The sequence below is a fragment of the Crocuta crocuta genome, unplaced genomic scaffold (genome assembly GCF_008692635.1).
Source record: "Crocuta crocuta isolate KB4526 unplaced genomic scaffold, BGI_CrCroc_1.0 scaffold878, whole genome shotgun sequence".
Taxonomy (NCBI): domain Eukaryota; kingdom Metazoa; phylum Chordata; class Mammalia; order Carnivora; family Hyaenidae; genus Crocuta; species Crocuta crocuta.
The window spans coordinates 293912-316027 of record NW_027532020.1 but is presented as its reverse complement, the minus strand read 5'-3'; the positions used below and the strand labels follow the sequence as shown (position 1 = coordinate 316027).

General features: G+C 35.9%; 1 long non-coding RNA gene and 1 other non-coding gene across 3 annotated transcripts in view; one reads left to right on the top strand and one right to left on the bottom strand.

Annotated features, from left to right (window-relative positions):
- Positions 1–21590, bottom strand: part of LOC144241639 (uncharacterized) — a 44326-nt gene extending 22736 nt beyond the window's left edge. Inside the window, exons 1-4 of one of the 2 annotated variants that reach the window (XR_013338140.1) lie at positions 21268–21590; positions 19894–20004; positions 17450–17512; positions 17222–17369 (exon numbers count right to left, since the gene is read on the bottom strand). This is a non-coding gene — a long non-coding RNA (uncharacterized LOC144241639). Of the gene's footprint in view, positions 1–17221; positions 17370–17449; positions 17513–19893; positions 20005–21267 lie in introns of those variants that run through there. The other variant, XR_013338141.1, reaches the window with a different exon arrangement.
- LOC144241641 (U6 spliceosomal RNA) lies at positions 3658–3764 on the top strand. The gene has a single exon (XR_013338143.1). It is a non-coding gene; the product is annotated as a U6 spliceosomal RNA (small nuclear RNA).
- Positions 21591–22116: the final 526 nt, after the last annotated feature.

Genomic DNA, 22116 nt, shown 5'->3' with positions numbered 1-22116 from the left:
AGATAAATTGTTTCTCTATAGTTTTCTCTTTGAATTTTATGTTGGATCAGTTTTTAACTTGGAGACCATTCTCTTTTGAGTAATACTTTTTCAATGTGTCACACCTTGAGATTTATTATACCAATACATCATCAGAGTGACAGCTGGCCCTGATGATGTATAGCTTAATACATCATGAAAGCAATTTCTCATTCAGGTTACATATTACATAGGAATGTTAGTGCTTGTATTTTAAAAAAATATAAATTTATGGTCTTACAACAAAAACTTTCTAAGAGTTTGTAAAACTCTTGTACCTGTCCCAAATCTAACTGGGCAATAAAATTAGCACTGGATCTCACAAATACTGAGTGCCAACCCTTCTCTGTATAGGGACAGATACCTTCTTTATAAATGATTATTTTCTCAATAGGAAATATGTGAACTTGATAAAAAACTTTTTAAATACAAAGGATATACAATGAAGACTATCTCTTCTTTCTGTCTATACCTGGAAGCTATCTAGTACCCTTCCCAAGAGCAAAAAACTTACCGAATTTTTAAGAGATAATATAAGAATATACTGACACCCATGTGTATATGTGTGTGTGTGTGTGTGTGTGTGTGTGTGTGTATAATTCCCTTCATATGCAGTCAGCAACATATTCTTCATTTTCCCCAGTAACCAGTATAAATCAGAAATAGCTTCATGTATTTACAAATAGACTTTTATTCTTTTTTGTGAGAGCATACATCATCCTATCATTCTCCCATATTCTATTTTATTTTTTTTAAAATTTTTTATGTTTATTTATCTTTGAGAGAGAGAGAGTGCGCAAGCATGTGCAGAAGTGGGGTAGGGGCAGAGAGAGAGAGAGAGAGACAGAATCCAAAGCAGGTTCCAGGTTCTGAGCTCATCAGCACAGAGCCTGACGTTGGGCTTTAACACATGAACCACAAGATCATGACCTGAGCCGAAGTTGAATGCTTAACCAATTGAGCCACCCAGGCTCCCCTTATTCTCCCACAATCTAAAGAGATATTATTGCTTTTCTATAGAATAGCCACTTTTCCTTACCATGGACAGAGTACAAACTAGAACACAGTGGAAAAAAATGACTCAAAAGAAAATGGAGTTACTTTTAAGTTTTTCCTCATATATGATACAGAACTATATTACTCTTTTTATGATAGCATACTATTCTACTGATTTCTTTTATGATTTTGACTCCAGGAGAACTCATTTTCATTAATAAGGATTTAAAAAAAATTTTTAGTTTACATGAAAATTAAGTGAATCTTACCAAAAGTGATAAAAATAGTTTTTAAGAGATGAGCTAAAAGTGGGAAGAAAGAAGAGAAAGAAACCAGAGAAACTGCAGTGTGATTAAGAACATAATACATTTTAAAAATAAATGGCAACTCTTAATAGAAGTGTCCCAATTGTTACATTCCATTCATCACCTTCTTTATTTTTACTTATTAACTTCCCTGTAAAATTTAGCTTTAGTTTCTGTCATGGACAAATTAACTATTATAGGGAAAACAGATTTTTTTAGTCTCTCAAATAAGGAAAGGTAATGAAGAATATGAGGAATTCTAAGATGGAAAGTATCAGTCTTTAATCCATGTTGTGAAAGCAGTTACAATTGAAGGCCATATATAGAGTAGCTTGAAAAGAATAAGTCTGTCCTCAAAATCAGGTTTTAAAAAAACCTTGTGGCTATTATGATGATGATGATAAGCAAGTTAGCTCTTCCCTGTCAGTCAGGCATTTAGTTTTTGCCTTGCCACCTCCATGATTTATTCTGTATTATCTATTATGAATGCATCAGTTTCTTCCTCTAGTATTTGCCAAGTCACTTCTTTTAATACTTAGCTGTAAATATAAGTCCACAAAAGACAGAAATTTTGAAACTGTGTAAGAGATTAGTATTTTTTTGGCAAAAATACCCAGATTTTATTTTCTCCTTTCTCCTTCCTTTGACCTCCTTGGCTTATCCAACTTATGAATGCGAGAGTATATAGATATTTAACCAGAGAATTTTTAAAAATCTCCTCTTAAGAGAAGAAGAACTCTCAAGAACTGCTGCAGGACAAGTTTACATGGTGTGTGTACACATGGGTGTGTGGGCACACATGCACTTACTTCCAACCTTCAATTCTCTTTTTTCCTTCCTACTCTTCTGCAAAAGATATATTTCTGAGTAAAAAAAAAAAAGAAAAGAAAAGAAAAGAAAAGAAAGAAAAAGAAATATTGGAAAGACGTTAGAAGAATTTAGTTTGGAGAGGATGGGAGAGAAAGCATTTCATCTCAAAGTAGAGAAAGTCATTCTTGAGAGTAGAAGGTGTTAAGAAACAGGCTTTCAGAGAGAGAGAGGAGATGATGGAGGGGCTTGGGGAAGAGTAAAGGAGAGGAAGAGAGATGGGAGAACCATGTCAGAAACAGCGTTGACTGCCAATTTGAATGGACTGGACATTCTGTAGTCCTTACTTCTTAAGTAGACTTTTAAAAAGTTTATTTTATTTTATTTATTTATTTTTTAAATGTTTTTACTTATTTCTAGGAGAGAGAGACACACACACAGCGTGAGCAGGGGAGGGTCAGAGAGAGAGGGAGTCACAGACTGAAACAGGCTCCAGGCTCTGAGCTGGCGGTCAGCACAGAGCCCGACGCGGGGCTCGAACCCACGAACCGAGAGATCATGACCTAAGCAAAAGTCGGACGCTTAACCGACTAAGCCACCCAGGCGCCCCTAAAAACTTTATTTTAACAGACAGTGCTTTCAGAGTAGGGTCCAGTTGAGTGATTATTCTGACGATAAGGTGGAATAATTAAAAGCAGTTATTAAGGCCCAGCCACACAGTGCTACTTTTGGAAGTAAATAACTTTTGTAAATGACATGTTTAATTGCTGCTTTAAGAAGCTAAGATCCACTCCTTACCAATGTAATCCGGTAATCCTCAAAAATAGAATGTGTGACACCTTAGTGATCTTTGTTTTCTATGTCTGCTGATTTTGCAACGTCAAACAGTTCATAGTCAAGCTGGAACTGTAGAACAGAATGACTGATAAATTAAGTAAGTCAGGTTCTGGTGTTTAAACTCTAACACCAACACTTAACAGCTTGGGACAATTATCTAATCCTTACCCTAATCCTTACTTTATTTTTTAAAGGATTAAGTAAAGTATTATAAAAGTTTAATAAATCAGATTTTAAAATTAGGGGCACTTGGGTGATTCAGTCAGTAAAGTGTCTGACTCTTAGTTTTGGCTCAGGTCATGACCTCACAGTTGAGGAGTTCAAGCCCTGCATAGGGCTCTGCACTGATGGTGTGGAGCCTTCTTGGGATACACTCTCTCCCTCTCTCTGCCACTCCCCTGCTTCCCCCCCCCCCAAAAATAAATAACATTAAAGAAATTAAAGTTAATTTGTTAATCAGTCTTAAAGCCACCTTTTTATTTTGGTGATCCATAGTTGGCAAAGCAAGACGATGCCAATGGGATAGGACAACTTATTTTGAGTTGACTTGATAAAGTTTTAGGCAGCACCATTTTGCTAGGAAAATAAAGTGCTTATATTCTGCAGACTCTGAAAAATATTTTTTGTTTAATGTACTCGGCTACATTGTTGCTGTTTATGTACCAGGGTTCATCAATAAAAATTGGACCACACAGTGCTCACTTCTGCAGCAAATATACTAAAACTGGAATGATAAAGATTAGATTAGCATAGCCCCTGCCTAAGAATGACACTTCAATTCCTGGATCATTCCATATTAAAAAAAGTGGACTATACAAATTGACTTAGTTTTCATTTAATTAACTGGATCACTCACCAGTTTGGCTTTATTGATGTTGGTAATCTATGAACATTAAATGTATTAATGTTAGTGACAATAATGGCAAACTTTGAATGAGTCATTACTATTTATTTGACATACACATTTTTCAGTGCTTTATGCATGTTATTTAATTGTCCCAACAAGTCTGTAAGGAGAGTACTAGTGTCCATATTTTTACATAAGAACAAGAGACATTAATGCCTCATCCAAAGTTATGTAGGTAGTCCGTGACATGGTCAGGAATCATAATGACACAATCTTTCACATGAGGTCTAGCAGTTAATCAAGCTTTTATACATACCATCTCAGTGGGTATCAGACAGGTCAGTTTTACAATAGGATCTATTTTGAAGTTATTATGGGATACTATATTCAATATTGTTTATGATTTTCTCACCTTTTCCAAACAGTAAGATGTTTGAAAGATTATTATACTAAAATATTTACAGTATTCTGAATGCTTTTCTAAGATATATTTGCTTGAATTATATTAATATTTTTGCTGGCTAAAAAAAAAAAAATGAACTTTTCAGTGACTCATCATTTCTGTTTCAATTAGGTTCTTGTCTAAGGAAAAATAAATAGAATGAGCAAGGGAGAACCGTTTTCATTTCTGCAATTGCTATCAATTCTCAATATGTTTGAAATGTCACTGCACACTGCTTACCAACCTGTTGGTACCAAGTGAAGTCAGAATTATTAATGAGAGACCTTTGCCAACAAATGCTAGGGATAGTGAACAAAACCCTCTGTAAGTACAAATGAATATGCATTTTCTGGAATCGCATATGAAATGACAAAAGTCCTACAATGCTGTTGGGAAAGACAAAAATAATGAAGACAGTGGAAAATAATGTTCTGGTCAATTATTTTCTATCTGAAGGATAGAATTCTGGGAAAGGAGAGAAAAGATGGAAATTAAATGGGGTGAGAAAACCAAGAAATTGAGGGAAAGGACAATTCAACATTAGAAGAGACAGTGTGGGAAGATATAAAGGAATAGAAATGAACTCAAGGAAAAGAATTGGGAAAGTAAGGAAAACTAAATATAGAAAAGAGTATAAAGAATTCCATATTCTTAGCTTCATTATTATTAATTATTATTATTATTTTATGAGAGAGAGACAGCGTGAGCAGGGGAGGGGCAGAAAGAGAGGAAGATACAGAAACCAGAACAGGCTCCAGGCTCTGAGCTGTCAGTACAGAGCCTGACGTGGGATTCGAACCTACAAACTGTGAGATCATGACCTGAGCCAAAGTCAGACGCTCAACCGACTGGGCCACCCAGGTGCCCCATCCATATTCTTAGTTTTTTCCTCATCTTATTTGAACAAACCTTCCCAGCATCATGTTACAACATGTTTTCTTTTCTACACTCTGTAATGTTTGCCATTTGGATTTCACCAGGAAATGTTTTCAGATCTTTTTTTTTAATTATTTTTAAAACCTGTTTAATTTTTCATCATGGTAAGTGTACTCTTTTATCCCCATGACCAATTTCACCCATCCCTCTACCTACCTCCCCTCTGCTAACCATTGGTTTGATCTTTATAGTTAAAAGTCTGTTTTTTATTTGTCTCTCACTTTCTCTTTTTCTTTTTTCCTTTGCTCATCTGTTTTGCTTCTTAAATTCTGCATATAAGTGAGAAGAAATTTGTTCTTCTCTGACTGACTTATTTAGTCTAGCATTATGCTCTCTAGCTTTACCCATGTTGTTGCAAATGGCAGGATTTTATTCTTTTTTATGGTTACACAATAGTCCATTGTTTACATGTACTACATCTTCTTTATCCATTCATCTATCAGTAGACACTTGGGATACTTCCTTAGTTTGGCTATTGTAAATAATACTGCAGTAAATATAAGGGTGCATGTAATTTCCTGAATTAGTGTTTTTGTGCTTCTCGAGTAAATACCTAGTAGTCAAATGAATGGATTGTAGGCTCTATTTTTAACTTCTGAGGAATCTCCATATTGTTTCCCACAATGGCTGCACCAGTTTGCATTCTCACCAACAGTGCAAAAGGGTTCCATTTTTTTCTATCTCCTTGCCAGCTCTTATTTCTTATGATTTTGGTTTTATGTACTCTTGACAGGTGTGATGTGATATCTCATTGTAGTTTTGATTTGCTTTTTCCCTATGATGGGTGGTGTTGAGCATCTTTTCATGTGTTTGTTGGCCATCTGTCTGTCTTCTTTGGAGAAATGTTTATTCATGTCTTCTGCCTATTCATTAATTGGATTTTTTTTTGTTTTATGAGGGTGTTGAGTTCCTTATATATTTTGGATACTAACCCTTTATTGGATATATCATTTGCAAATACCTTCTTCCATTCCATAGATTGCCTTTTAGTCTTACTGATTATTTCTTTCACTGTGCAAAAGCTTTGTATTTTGATGCAGTCCCAATAGTTCATTTTTGCTTTTATTTCCCTTGCCTCTCTAGACCTATCTAGAAAAATGTTGCTATGGCTGATGTCAGAGCAATTACTGCCTGGGCTCCCTTCAAGGATTTTTATGGTTTCAGGTCTCAGGCTTAGGTCTTTAATCCATTTTTAATTTATTTTTGTGTATGGTAAAAGAATGTGGTCCATTTTCATTATTTTTCATCTAGCTGTCCAGTTTTCCCAACACGATTTGTTAAAGAGACTATTTTATTCCCATGGCATATTCTTTCCTGCTTTGTCAAAGATTAATTAGCCATATAATTGTGGGTTTATTTCTGAGTTTTCTGTTCTATTCCATTGATCTCTGTGTCTAATTTTATGCCAATATCATACTGTTTTAATTATTACCATTTAGTAATATAACTTAAAATCTGGAATTGTGATACCTCCAATTTTGTTTTTCAAGATTGTTTTAGTCATTTTGAGGCTTTTTGTGGTTCCATACAAGTTTTAAAATTGTTCTAGTTCTCGGGGCGCCTGAGTGGCTTAGTCGGTTAAGCGTCCGACTTTCGCTTAGGTCATGATCTCGCGGTTCGTGGGTTCGAGCCCCGCGTCGGGCTCTGTGCTGACTGCCAGCTCAGAGCCTGGGGCCTGTTTCAGTCTGTGACTCCCTCTCTCTCTGACCCTCCCCTGTTCACGCTGTCTCTCTCTCTCTCCTAGAAATAAATAAAACATTAAAAAAAAAATTGTTCTAGTTCTGTGTAACAAAATGCTGTTGCTAGTTTGATAAGGGTTGCATTCTAACATACAGATTGCTTTGGGTAGTAAAGACATTTTAATGATATTTGTTCTTCCAGCCCATGAGCATTGAATGTCTTTCCATTTCTTTGCATCATTTTAAATTTCTTTCATCAGTATTTTATATTTATCGGGGTATAGATCTTTCACCACTTTGAGTAGGTTTATTCCTTGACATCTTATTGTTTTTGGTGCAGTTGTAAATGGGATTGTTTTCTTAATTTTACTTTCTGCTGCTTCATTATTAGTATATAGGAATGCAACAGATTTCTGTACATTGCTTTTGTATCCTCTGACTACTGAATTCACTACCAGTTCTGGTAGTTTTTTTATTGATGGTGTTTTGGTTTTTTATATATAGTATCATGTCGTCTGAAAATAGTGAGAGTGTTACTTCGTTCTTACTAGTTTGGATGTCTTTTATTTCTGTATGTTGTTTAATTACTGTGTCTAGGGCTTCTGGTACTATGTGGAATAAAATTGCTAACAGTGGACCTCCCTATCTGGTTCCTGACCTTAGGGGGAAAGCTCTCAGTTTTTCCCCACTGGGTATGATATTAGCAGTGGGTTTTTCATATATGGCCTTTGTCACGTTGAGGTCTGTTCCCTCTAGATATATTTGCTGAAGGTTTTTATCATGAATGGAGTTGTACTTTATCAAATGTTTTGTCTGCATCTACTGAAATGATCATATAATTTGGTAATACTTTGTTGAGGATTTTAAAATCTATGTTGGCTTATAGTTCTCTTTTTTCTTGCGTTTTTATCAGGTTTTGGTATCAGAGTGATGTTGGTTTCATTGAGTGAATTTAAAAGTTTTTGTTCTCTTCTATTTTTTGGAATGATTTGAGAAGAATTAGTAAATTATCTTTAAATGTTTTGTAGAATTTACCTATGAAGCCATTTGGTCCTGTACTTTTGTTTTTTTGGAAGTTTTTTGTTTACTGCTTCAATTTCATTGCTAGTAATTGGTCTGTTCAAGTTTTCTATTTCTTGCTGCTTTAGTTTTGGTAGGTTATATGTTTCTAGGAATTTCTAGGAATCTCTTTTAAGTTGTCTAGTTTTTTAGCACATAGGTTTCCAAAATATTCTGTTACAATTGTTTCTTTTTCTGTGGTGTTGGTTGTTATTTCTCTTCTTTCATTTGTGATTTTGTTTATTTGGGACCTCTCTCTCTCTCTTTTCTGATGAGTCTGGCTTGAGGTTTATCAGTTTTGCTCAACTTTCAAAGAACAAGTTTCTGATGTCGTTTATCTTTTTATTTATTTTTATTTTTTAGTTTCTATATAATTTATTCCTCTGCTCTAATCTTATTATTTCCTATCTTTTATAGGTCTTGGGTTTTGTTCTTTTTCTAGCTACTTTAGGTGTAAGGTTAGGTTGTTTATTTGAAAATTTTCTTGCTTCTTAAGGTAGGCTGTATTACTCTAAATTTCTCTCTTAGAACCACTTATGCCGCATCCCAAAGATTTTCACTTTCATTTGATTCTATATAATTATTGATTTCTTCTTTGATTTCTTGTTTGACCCAAGAAATTACTGTTTAGTAGCATGTTATTTAAACTCCATGATTTGTGCTCATTCCATATTTTTCTTGTGGATGATTTGTACTTTCATAGCATTATGATCAGAAAGGATACACGGTATGACTTTAATGTTGAGACTTGTTTTGTGCCCTAATACATGATATATTCTGGAAAATGTTCCATTTGCATTTGAAAAGAATGTGTATTTTGCTTTCTTAGGGTAAAATATTCTGAAGATGTCTGTCAAATCCATCTGGTTTACTGTGTCATTTAAGACCACTGTTTCCTTGTTGATTTTCTGTTTGGATGATGTCCCTGTTCATGTAAGTGGGGTGTTTAAGTCCCTATTATTATTTTATTAGTCTCAATTATTTCCTGTATATTTGCTAATAGTGTGTTAATACATGCTATAGGTATTTGGGTGCTCCATTTTGGGTACATGAATATTGACAACGGTTACAACCTCTTGTTCTTTTATCCCCATTATGATTGTGTAGTGTCTTTGTCCCTTGTTTAGCCCTATGTTTTACAGTCTATTTTGTCTGATATAAATATTGCTACCCTGGCTTTCTGTTTTATCCATTTGCATGACAAATGTTTTTCTGTTCTCTCACTTTATTTTTTTTATTTTTTATTTTTTTAATGTTTTATTTATTTCTAGGAGAGAGAGAGAGAGACAGCGTGAGCAGGGGAGGGTCAGAGAGAGAGAGGGAGTCACAGACTGAAACAGGCTCCAGGCTCTGAGCTGGCAGTCAGCACAGAGCCCGACGCGGGGCCCGAACCCACGATTCGTGAGATCATGACCTAAGTGAAAGTCGGACTCTTAGCCGACTAAGCCACCCAGGCGCCCCTCTGTTCTCTCACTTTAAATCTTCAGGTGTCTTTAGGTCTGAAGTGAATCTGTTGTAGGAAGCATATAGATGGGTCTTGCTATTTTATCCACTGTCACCCTATATCTTTTGAATACAGCATTTGTTCTTTTACATTCAAGGTAATTATTGATAGATGTGCGTTTATTGCCATTTTATTACTTGATTTGTTGTGATTTCTATAGATTTCGTCTGATCCTTTCTTCTCTTTCATGGTTTGCTGGCTTTCTTTAGTGATATACTTGGATTCATTTCTCTTTATTCTTTGCATATTTATTACTGGTTTTTCACTTGTGGTTGCCATTAGATTTATATATAACATCTTTTGCATATAGAAGTCTATATAAAGTTGATAGTTGTTTAAGTTTGAACCTATTCTTTTACTCTTCTCCTCACCATCTTTTAAATAAATGGTGTCATATTTTACATCTTTTATTCTGTGAATCCCTTGACTGATTTTACAGAAATACTTATTTTTACTGATTTTATGTTTTTTTCTTTTTGCTTTTCACATTATCATTAATGGTATTCCCTTTCCACTCAGAGTCCCTTTTAATATTTCTTGTACATCTGGGTTAGTGGTCATGAATTCCTTTAGTTTGTTTGTCTGGGAAACTCTATAATCTCTCCTACTTTGAATGCTAGCCTTGCTGGATAGAATATGTTTGGCTGTAGATTTTTCCTTTTTAGCACTTCAAATGTATCATACCACTCCCTTCTGGCTTGCCGAGTTTCTGCTCAAAAATCTGCTGATAGCAACATGGGGTTTCCCCTTATAAGTAATTATCTACTTTTCTCTTGCTGCTTTAATATTTTTTCTATATCACTACTTTTTGCCATTTCATTTACTATGTGTCTTGGTGTGGACCTCTCTGGATTGAATTTGGGGGAGGATTTTTGTGTCTCCTAAATCTGGATGAATGTTTTTTTCCCCCTAGATTAGGGACTTTTTAGCTATTATTTGTTCAAATAAATTTTCTGCCCCTTTTTCTTTGTCTTCTTCCGATAGCCCTATAATGTGAATGTTATTACACTTGTAGGAGTCACTGAGTTCCCTGAGACTATTCTTAATTTGCATAATTTTCTTTCCTCTCCTTTGTTCAGCTTGGTTACTTTCCATTACTCTGCCTTCAGGTCATTAATTAGTTCTGTTTCATCTAACTTGCTATTTATTCTATCAACTATATTTTTAATTTCATTAATTGTGTTCTTCATCTCTCATTGGTTCTTTTTTATTCTTGTGTTATGGGCCTCACTGATGTCCTTTACTCTTTATTCAAGTTGGGTGAGTATCTTTATCACCATTTCTTTAAATTGTCTATCAATCATCAGGCATACTATATGTGTTTTGCTTAGGTCTCTTGCTGTGATTTGGTCCTGTTCTTTCATTTGGGACATATTTTTCTCTCTCCTCATTTTGTCTAACTCTCTTTGTCTGTGTGTGTTGGGAAAGTAGGCTACTTCTGTTGCTCTTAATGGTAATAGCCTCAAGAAGAAGAGGTCCTGTAGTACCCTGCAGTGCAGTGTCCCCTGTTCCCCAGGGCCTGGCTCTTCGGAGGGTATGCTCTGCTCATGTGCTCATGTGCTCATGTGCTCTGCTATTTAGTCATGGCCTCTGTTTCCTTCAGTCCAGTTGTCTGTCTGCAGAGGCTGTCTTGGCCTATTCTGGGTAGTGTTTGGTCCCAAGCAGAGGTGGGGTACAGTTTAACAAGGTGTGCAGTAGTCTGCTTGTGAAATGAGACCTGCTCCCATTGCTAGAACTGAGGTCCTGCAAAATGCAATAGGTTGGGAGATGTGGTATTGGAAGAGTTTGCACTGATCTTCTGGGGGAGGGGGACTGCAGTGCAGGGACTTTGGCACATGTAACTGGGCTGATCCACAGAAGCACTGGGGGAAGAATGCTTGGTGTATGCAAGTTAGGTAAGCAGAGTTGGTACGGTGCTGTTACCACCAGTTGGCATTGTTTATGCTGGGGGTGGGGTTGGCAAATGGCACCTGCCAACTCTTTTATTCCTGAGTAGGTCTCCCTGTGATCTCTGTCTCTCCTTGCCATGCTCTGAGATGAGCAAATAAGTCTCTCACTCACCTGCTTTGGCTTTTTTCGAACTGCTGGTTTAGGCTGTATCTGCAGGGACCATTTGTCATGCTTACTCTTTAAAGGCAGGAGTCAAGTTCCTAACTTTCTCTGGTTCTCCCAAAGTTGAGCCTACCTGTTTTTGAAATTCCAGGCTTTGAGTCCTGCTGGTTGTAAGTACTCACAAAATTTGGTTCCTCTCACTTTCAAAGGCAAATGTTATGGGGATTTGTCCTCCCCATTCATGGGCTCCCTGAATGGGAAAATCTATTTTTCTCCCTTGTGCATGCCATCAGCTCCCTCCCCACCACAGATGCCCATGGTACCTTTTACTCCCAGACCATGTCTTCACCCTTCCTACCTTCTTTGATGTGGGCTCTTCTCTGCCTTTAGTTGTAGTGTGTGTTTTACCAGTCTTCTTATCACTTTCTGGGTTATTTACATTGATGTGAGTGTTTTCTAGTTGTATCCATGGCACAGGGTGAGATTAGGGTTCTCCTATTCTGCCAACTTCCCAGTTTACCCTGATCTATCCCCTTCAGACTTTTTATAAGGGATCTTGTTTTAGTTGTCAAAATCATAGATGAACAATTTTAAAAAGTGTTAATCACTTAAAGCTCATGAGAAAACATCTTTCTGATCAATGATTGTTCAGAACTCAGAAAGAGAGGCACTTGGGTGGCTCAGTCGGTTAAACATCCAACTTCAGCTCAGGTCATGATTTCGTGGTTCATGAGTTCGAGCCCAGTGTCAGGCTCTTTGCTGACAGTTCAGAGCCTGGAGTCTGATTCGGATTCTGTGTCTCACTCTCTCTCTGCACCTCCTCTGTTTGAGCTCTGTCTGTCTCTCCGTCAAAAATAAATGAACATAAAAAAAAAGAATTCAGAGAGAAATGTTTTCTCCCCAAAGTTAACTAACTCTATACCAAAGCAAAAACATAAATAGCAAAAATAGAACTAGTAAGCAAAGCACTGATTTAAAAGTGAAATGTCCAATCTAGAATTTTCAAGACATTCTCCTCTTTGTTATCAAGAAAATCCTCTATATGTCAACTTACTTAATCTCTGAAAGAATTTCCTTTTTACCTTATTGCTACTAACAATGTGGCTCTATCATGAATGCTGCCCTCTTTTGTAGCTTTATTACATAGATGTATATGTTTACTATGTTTATTTTATGATGTGGAAGTTTACTTCCCTGGGGCCTAAAAGTCTAATGATTCCAATATCTCTATATTGCCTCTCTTCCTCTTCATGTTCTCCCAGTACTTCTCACCCAGATTGAATTTATTGACCATCACTAAAACTATCTCATTACACACACATGTCACTCCTTTGTCTCCCTCTCACTTTCTTTACACAAGTGACAAAACACCAATTCTGAAAAATACAACCACCTACTGATATTTGCATTCATGAAGTTGACTATGGCTGGCAAAAGATCTAGAACCATGCTGGTTGTTCTCACCTAAATTATTAACTACTAACTTCAAATGAACCCTTGACACTTTCAAGGTTCTTAGTTCAGCTTTCCTTCATTGTCTAACTGCCTTATGAGACAATATCAAGTATCTGTTTTATCCCAAATGTGCACATATTTGTAGCCAATCATTTTACTTCCCAATTCACTGAGAAAATTCAAAGTTACAAGAGAAATCCTACAACCTCATCCCTCAAATCCTCCTCCACGTGTAAATCTCCATTTTTCTTCCTATAGATAAATTCCCCATGCTCCTATAGGAGACCTTTTCATTGATTTGTAGACTAGAGTCATCCTTTCCTGCCTCCTCAAGAACATGACTGTAAGCAGTCTCCACACCTCTCTTACCCCATCATTAAATGTCCCCTTTCTATTTTCTCATCATTCTACGATTCCCCCAGATAGCATCCTGCTTTTTTAAAAAAAGGGGAAAAAAACCTTTCTTACCCCCATTACCTGCAGTTATCACCTCACTCTTCTGTTCCTCCTTGTAGAAAAATTTCTCAGAAGAGTTATTTACACTTACTGCTCCCCTTTCCTTCTCCTGTTCCCTCTGGAATCCTCACTCTTCTCCTGGAAAACTGCTACTGACTTGGTTATCAGTCAGTATCAGCCCTCATATTGTAAATTCAGCGTTCCAGTTTTGATTCTCAAATTACTTTTCTCTAATCCACATAGTACACAGCTAACAGTTTTCTTCTCCTTAAAATACTCTCGCCGCTTCTTTACTGTCATATTCTTTCCTTCTGATTTTTTTTCTTTATATTCTGTACACTTTAAATCTCTTAAATGGAGATTAATCATCATCTTACTGACCTCTTAATGTTGGAGTTTCCAAGTTCCTATAAATCATCTTTTCTCTTTTCTATCAATAGTGTGTTGGGGACCTTATTTTGTTTTGTGTGTTAAATACCATCTATATATTGATGGCTGACTACTTTGTATTTTTCATGTATCCCTCACAAGTTTGCAAATTTGCTGTAGTGTCTTAAAGGCATTTATACATAATGGGCAGTATAAGCCAGAGCCCCTGCTTTTCTACTCTCATACAATTCAGTTAGTGGTAATTTTATACTTTTAATAGCTCCAGTCAAAATATCCTGAAGTGAGTGACCCAGGTGTGGTGTTTGTTGCTTAATTTTTTTTTTCTTTTTGTTTTTGGACTTATACCTCACATCAGAAAATTCTGTTGTCTTTCTCTTCAGAATATATCTAGAATCTTATCATTTTTCATCACCTCTCATTATAATCACCCTGAATCTATCCACACTCACTATGAATTTTTGCAATATTCTCCTATCTCTGTCCCCTGATTTTGATTCTCAACAAAGCATTCTGAGTAGATCCAAAAGTCAGAATGAAAGCCAACATCTTTAAAATAGCCTAAAAGCCCTACATGATTTGTCCTCTGGCCTTTAATTACCTCTCACTTCCTCTTTCACTACTACCTATTCTCCCTACTGTTCTTCAGCCATGTGGATATTCAAATACTAGGCAGACTTCTATCTCAGCAATTTTGCTCTTGTTTATATCCTCTCCCTGAGATGCTTTTCTTATACATTGAGGAATCTATCCCCAAGGTGAGCTTTCTCACCTTCTTTATGTTTTTGCTTAAATGTTATCTTCCTGAGAGTTTTTCTCTTGACCATCCTATTTAAATTTTACACCCCACTCCCACACCATCCCAATGGGGCCTTTGGTCTTCCTTCCCTGCTTTATGTTCTCAATAGCACTTTGTACATTCTAACTTACTGTATTGATTTATCAGCTTTTGCGTTGTCTTTTTTCAGAAGCTCCATGAAGTCAAGGATTTCTATTTTATTTATTTACTAATGTATTCTCTGTACCTCAAAAAGTACCTCGTGTATACTGAGTAATTCAATATGTGTTTTTAGCAGCTGAGTAAAGGAATGAGTGTTTGAATAAATGAATACTCTTAATTGAAAGCTGCCTTCATTTAGAATATAACTGATACTGAGCTTTTATTTTGAAATTGTGTCTCCTCGTACTATCTATGAACCATTGGAGGACAACTTACTGTTACCTAATTGTGTAATTGCTTTGGATAATGACATGTTTTAGAGAGCTAAAACTTTAAATTAAGAGTCACTCTTTTCAGTAGAGATGCTGATTTAGCAGACCTGAAATAGACTTCAAAATCAATGGCAATATATGATGGCACTTGAAAAAGATACATACGTGTACTCATACATACTCGATGATGTTATTTTAATTCACTTTTATCTATGTTTTGGAGGTCCATAAGCACCATTTACTACCACTCCTTTTATTCTTGTTAGAGCACTTGAAATAGGTTACCATGGGGCGCCTGGGTGGCTTAGTCGGTTAAGCGTCCGACTTTCGCTTAGGTCATGATCTTGCGGTTCGTGGGTTCGAGCCCCGCGTCGGGCTCTGTGCTGACTGCCAGCTCAGAGCCTGGAGCCTGTTTCAGTCTGTGACTCCCTCTCTCTCTGACCCTCCCCTGCTCACGCTGTCTCTCCCTCTCTCTCTACTAGAAATAAATAAAACACTTAAAAAAAAAAAAAAAGAAATAGGTTACTATGATACCTGATGGTGANCCCTCCCCTGCTCACGCTGTCTCTCCCTCTCTCTCTACTAGAAATAAATAAAACACTTAAAAAAAAATAGGTTACTATGATACCTGATGGTGGCTTTTTTCCTCTTTTTTGTATTTCTCTTCTCGTCTTGCTTCAGACTTCTGAAACACACTTTTCTAATGTAGACTATTACCAGTGTGGTGAGGTCTTGAGGTGGAGCCAACTGTCTTTACTGTTTACACTAAAATATATTTATTAGGCAGAATACATATTAAGATTTCTCCTCCTTTCCCCTGCATTAGAAAATATAGGAATCAAAATGCCAAAAATAAAGAGAAGTAAAAGGAAAATGAAGACACAGCTAGAAAGCCTGAACACAGGCTCCTGAGTCAGAATATTTAAGCTACATACCCAAGAAATCCAGTCCACATCAAAAGAGCAAGTACTGCTATGAGGGAAAGAGATTTTTAGAAGAGTTCCATTATGAAGGAGGGAAGTTAGTTACTTCTGATGTCACTGAGAGTTCAATGTTAGAGAGAAAGTGGAGTTTGAAAAAAATATTCACTGGACTTCTTGAGATGTTTAAAATTCTGTCACCTAGCCTAATTACTTCTGAGTCCTTAATCATGGTCATGAGCCATTTTGTACTGGTATATATAGTTAAGTTTCATCTAGTTTACAGTATTTCTGACTCTTATGATATATACTTATAAAAATATTTAGTTTCAAATCTTTGCTGTTCTTGGCCATTATTTAAAAGCCCATTGTTCATCAAGTAGCTATTAATTATCTTTGGTTTATGATTAAGTAATCGAGTATGCATTTTTTTTCAGTTTGGGAACTAAGGTTCATTTTGTTTCAAAATCTTGCCTTAAACCACATTGAACATTCAATTTAATTAATAATTGAGGGAAATTTGCATTTCTTCAAACCAAGAGAGATGTAGTATCTTGGTAAGAAAAGCTGCATGTTAGCTAATAGTTATCAGGGAATATTTTACAATTTCTGTTATTATACTTTCATCTAAAGAAAATCTGTAAATCTCTGGCCTCGAGGAAAATATAATGGTGAAATATGGCAGTGATTTTCAATTATTACCGGTACTTTGTCTGCAAGACTCTGTCAATCTGATCTTGACTTATTCTGTCCTTAAAACAAACAAAAAATAAAAACCAGAAAAATAACTATCCACATAAAAGATGCATTGCAAGGATAAGTTAAACTATTTCTATTCATAATATTACTGAGTTTTGGGCAAATGCTGCTGAGCTATTGTTACTTTTACAGACTGAAAATAGTATACAGATGGATGATGGTTGTGAACAAATAAAATGTTCATGTTACATTTATTTCTGAAGAAAAACACTTTGGAAATATGTAAGCTTAATCACACTTGCTTTTTCCTCCTCATAGTTCAGAAGGCATTTATCTTTGTTCATCCACAAAGCAAAATAGTTCTTTCTAGCACTTGCTCAGGATCTTGATCTCAAGCTCATGAAAATGCTTCAGCTCTCTGCACCAACAGAAGGAGCCATTTGACAAATTGAACATTTGAGTTATCACAGTCTTATGTGATCTCCCCACAATGCTGCACATCTCTTATCTGATTCCAATAGCTCAGGGACAACTTAACACATTGCATTTATCTTTATTGTGATTTAATTTTGAGCAGTCAGGATCCTGAGTGCAAGGAGAAACTGCTCAAATTTCAAAATCAGGCCTCTTCTGTTAAATGTTTGGAAAAATACCCACCATGACGTTTTGACACTCAATCCATTAAAGTCTTGCCTCAGCAATCCTGACCTCAGCTGTTGTTGTATTCTTTGCCCTGATTTTTTGAAGTGATGCCAGCCCTTAGAACAAAGAACCCCCCCATCATGAATCAGAGTTCCCCAAATAGATGAGTAACAAATAGCCGTGGAAATAATCTCACCTGATTTCTCGTAATCCTTTGTGTTCACCACCACAGGTTCTCACCTCAGCTTCTAGTGCATACCTGAGGTGAGGAAGAGTAAGAATTTTTGTGCTTAGGTATTGACAGGCTGAAAGACAGCCTTCATGAGATAAAACCAAACATAGAAGAAGAATAAAGGATCCATTTATTTGGAGGTGAATGTATACTCTAGTGATAAGTGGTAGAAAGTACAGGAAGCTGAAATTCAAGAGATATGGATACTGATAATGATAAGATCATAGGAATGTGGTAACAACCTTCAATAAATTGCTTTTTAAGTCCTCTAGAAGTCCTTGACGTAAGATGAAGTTGGACTAGATAAGCTCTCTGGTAGTAGTCTTTGATATCTAGCAGATGAAATAAATGCATGTTTGTGTAAATAATTATAAACCAAATGAAAGTTTAGTGATCCAAATAGAGCTTTTTACTTTAAAATACTCAGAGATAAATGAATTCATAGTTTACTCAGATTTACATTTTAAAGTCATGTATTTAAAGGTGGTAAGTGTGCATAACCCAACTGAACCTTAATAGTGCCTTTAAATTGTTCATTTTCATAAGTATAGTGCACATAAATTTATGTAAGTACAAGGCCACCGGATTGTGTTTAAGATTCCTATGGTTAAAGGGGGAAGTGATTTAAAATAGTAGAGCTACATTCAGCTTAGCAAAATACTCAAAGCCATACAAGAAACAAGATCAGAATTACTATCTCCCATTCCATGATCACTCAGAAGCATATGGGCTCAATTTGATACTTTGTAAAGTACAAAAATGGTGGTTCATATAGTTCAACTTAGTGGCTAAATTGCTCACACTTTATTTTTATGATCGCATGTAGTTGAATAAACATAAACTAAGTCGCAGATATGATGCAAATTCCTCTGCAATGGTTTTTAACAATTTGATGGCTGCTTCTGCTTTTAAAATGGCATTTAATGCATTTTCTTACTATGAAATTATTGCATGGTAGAAAAAAATTCCATTTTAAAAGTATCTTTAAAATACTTATGAAAGATATGAGGCTTTTCAAAAGCAAATGATTTTCGGAAAGAGTTTTATTCTGATTATTGTGTTAGAGAATTTTTTTGGGGAAGTGAGAGCAGATCTTTCACATGGTGCACACTGATGGGATGGGATTAAACGTTCTTATATGCTTCACTGCCCGTCTTAAGATTCTGATTTTAGCATTCTGGAAGAAATGGCAGAGTAAGATTTTTGATGCCTCTAGAGTAACTGAGACATACACGAGGGCACACTTTTTTGAAAAAGCCTAACAACTACATTTCAGTTATAGATCTGTTACTATCTTCTTGTATGATACTGAGCAAATCACTTTAACTATATAAACTAAGGGAGTGGTATTTGGTGATCATATATTTTCTTTAGCTCTAAAGTTCTTGGGATACATGACTCTTTGAGATAGACATGAATTTCCTATCACTGATAACTGTGTGGTTAAAGTCTCTTGGGAAAAACTTGTCTTCTACTTTCTTTTTCCTTAATCATTTATTGTTCTGTCAGGAAAGAGGATGATCAATATTAAACCCTTCAGAATGAGCTAATTTTAGTCCTCAGAAAGAGCCCCTAAATTAAAATGAAAATATATTTTTCAATTTATTTTATCCTTCGTGTTCATATATTGATGTTAATAGCCACCCAATCTCCCTAAGCCAAATAGTGTGGCCATTCAAAACTGAAATTTTCTAAAAAAGAACATTTTGAACAGACTGACTCAGAGATTATACAAGTATATGTAGCATGAGAAATATTTGTGAATAAGTTTCTTTAGATAGAGCTGTTGGTCTGTGAATCTCTGCCTGCCAATTTCCCATTCTACACAATTTTAGGGGGTGTTAGCTTTAGTTTAGCCTAGCTCTATTATATTCTTTCTGTTTCTCTTTTGTCTATGCTGACTAAGGGTCACTTTAGTGTGAGTATAGTTATTGCTTGATAAAGTAAGGTTGAATTTTGGAAAGGAAATATAACCATATGCTTACTTTTTCTGATGTAACACTTCATTTGAAAATACGCATTTTAGTTAATTCACCCACACAGAAACCACCAATCTATTAATGATGCATCTTGTTTCTCAAGAGTAAATTCACTTGAGGAAAGGGGACTATGAAAACCTTTCATAGTGGTGGGATTAAGAAAATCTGGTTTCCTAAATTCATTATTATGCTTATATTCTCTAATATCCCTTGGTTGCTCGTATTTTGTGCCAACGCAGGGAAGCCTTCAATAACACATAGTTTCCTAAAGTGAATTGTTCATGTTCTTCTATATTTAGAGGTATATTCTAATTTTAGTAAGCATGTAGATTATCCTCTGAAAATGATAGTGGATATAATAGTGGATAATATCAAATAGTTCCAAATATATCTAAGCATAAGGAGGAAAGACCCAGTGGGAACACTTACATATAAGTATAATTCCTATAGAATTGAATGTGCTTGCTCACTTCCAAATAAGAAGTTCAGGTCCAAAAGTCATTTGGCTTTAATTTAGTTGCACTCGTAAATTGATATAAACTGTAAAATAGAAGTTATGTTCTTAAGGTCAAAAGATTTAATATTACCGTGATACTTCCTTAGTAAGTCCTGTAAATACTAAGATGTATTAGGGTCAGATTGGGCAGTAGCTTAGTATAGCAGAATTAACTGGTAGGGTTCCTGGCTTTGTATTAAGAGTGATAGGAAACAGGTGACAGAGTGAAAGAAAATGATGAACCAGCTAATATTGACATGTGATAGGCCTGTGGAATCATTATTGCAAACACATGCATACACACACTCAAGGTACCTATTTTTCCAAAGGAAAACAATTGAGAAGCAGCTTCTAGCATATTCAGGGAGTTTAGTTTTTTTGTTGTTGTTGCAAGTGAGGAAGAGTTAACCCAAATTATCTTAGGGGGAAAAAAAAAGAAGAACGTATTTTCTCATATAACTGGCAAGTTTGATGATATATTTGCCTTTAGGGGCTCAGCTATACACAGAAACTCAAAAAATACCCTTTCTTGGATACCTCTCTCTAAACATTGACTTTAATTCTGCAGATAGATTCTCTTCAGACTCTTATCCCCAGATTCATATTCTTCCCTCTTATGAAATCCATGGGGAAAAAAATGGCCCTAGTCTAAAATATCTCATGAAAAAATACATTGATTTGATTTTTGGTTTGGGGCTGTCTTTGTGTGTGTGTGTGTGTGTGTGAGAGAGAGAGAGAAAATAGGCCCCTGAGATATGGAAAGAGCATGAAAGTCTCCAAAGAAATCAAAAGAGAATGGAAAGCTGTTATGGGTAAACAAAAACTATAGTAAGTAATCTTGGCTAGTACATTTGACCTCAGATTGCTACATATTATTACCCAAACTCTGTTACATGGATCATCAAAGATACATGAAATATTAATGTCCTTGGGGAAAAAGTTTCTATAATCAAATAATTTTGGAAAATGTTTAACATGATATTTAAATTGCTTTTTTCCTACCTTGTTATTTCCTAAGCTGAAAAGATGATATCAGATCCTGAAGGAAGAGGGAGATTTCCATATGCAGACTTTGCAAAGGAAATGTCCAAAAACAAGTTCAATGGCCTTTAAACCCTCTCACTTAGAGGGTTTAAACCAGTACAAAAGAGGGAGGACTTATGAATACATAACTTTGACAATAGCTGTTGCTATGTTGAGAGTCTCCACCGATCAATACTTCCATGCTGCACAATTCTAGGGGGTGCAGTAAATCTGCAAATGACTCCCTCATTCTCAACCATCAGTCATTCACATAGATTACATACCACATCACTTCCTTTGTTGGGCAATATTGTGTCTCTGCCTGCCCTGTACTCAGCAGTGGGGAGCACTGTCTTCTTATGTGCAAGTCTGGTGAGAGGACTTTTATGGAACTGTGAGAGCTTGAAATGTGTTCCCTGAAGTCTGGTGACTCATGTGTGGGAAAGCAAAAGTGGCCTGACAATATAGAGCAGGCTGTACTGGAACTGACTTGTATACACAGAGGTTATCAGTGCACAAGATGTGTGTTTCCTGTAGATAGATGTGATCATGTAGGATAGACGATCAGGGTGGAGTAGTCTTGTGTCCAGCTGGTAGAGCCACCCAGTGAGGCAGACGGGCCCAGTAGTAAGAGAATGGATGTAACTATGGGATACGTGGAAACTGTGGAAGAAGTCATAATGACCCCCCGGAATTTAGTGGGTCTAGTAAACTTTTAGTAAGATTCCCATCATCAACAACAACAAAATGCTTGTGAGATGAAGAACTATAACCTCTGCCAGTCTTAACATAAGTTGATGTTTAATTAAGTCCTTTCCTATGCTCTTATCACTCTTTCATTCACCCCTGAATCCCCAGAAAGTTCAGAACCTGGGGGAACGAAGAGAATAGTAAGTTGAAGAAAATAACTTTCAGTCTAATGCAGGCTTGGGCTGGAGTTGGAAAGAAAATATGTGTTAAATAAATAAAATGACTTTGATTCATATCTTAGAATAGACAATCTGATTATATATTGAAATGCTTTTTTTTTTTTTTTTTTTTACTAAAAGTAACTTTAGGAGTATCTAACCATTACTTATTTGTAATTAACAGACAAGAGTCATGGGCCTGCTGAAGTTTTCATTTAAGAACTA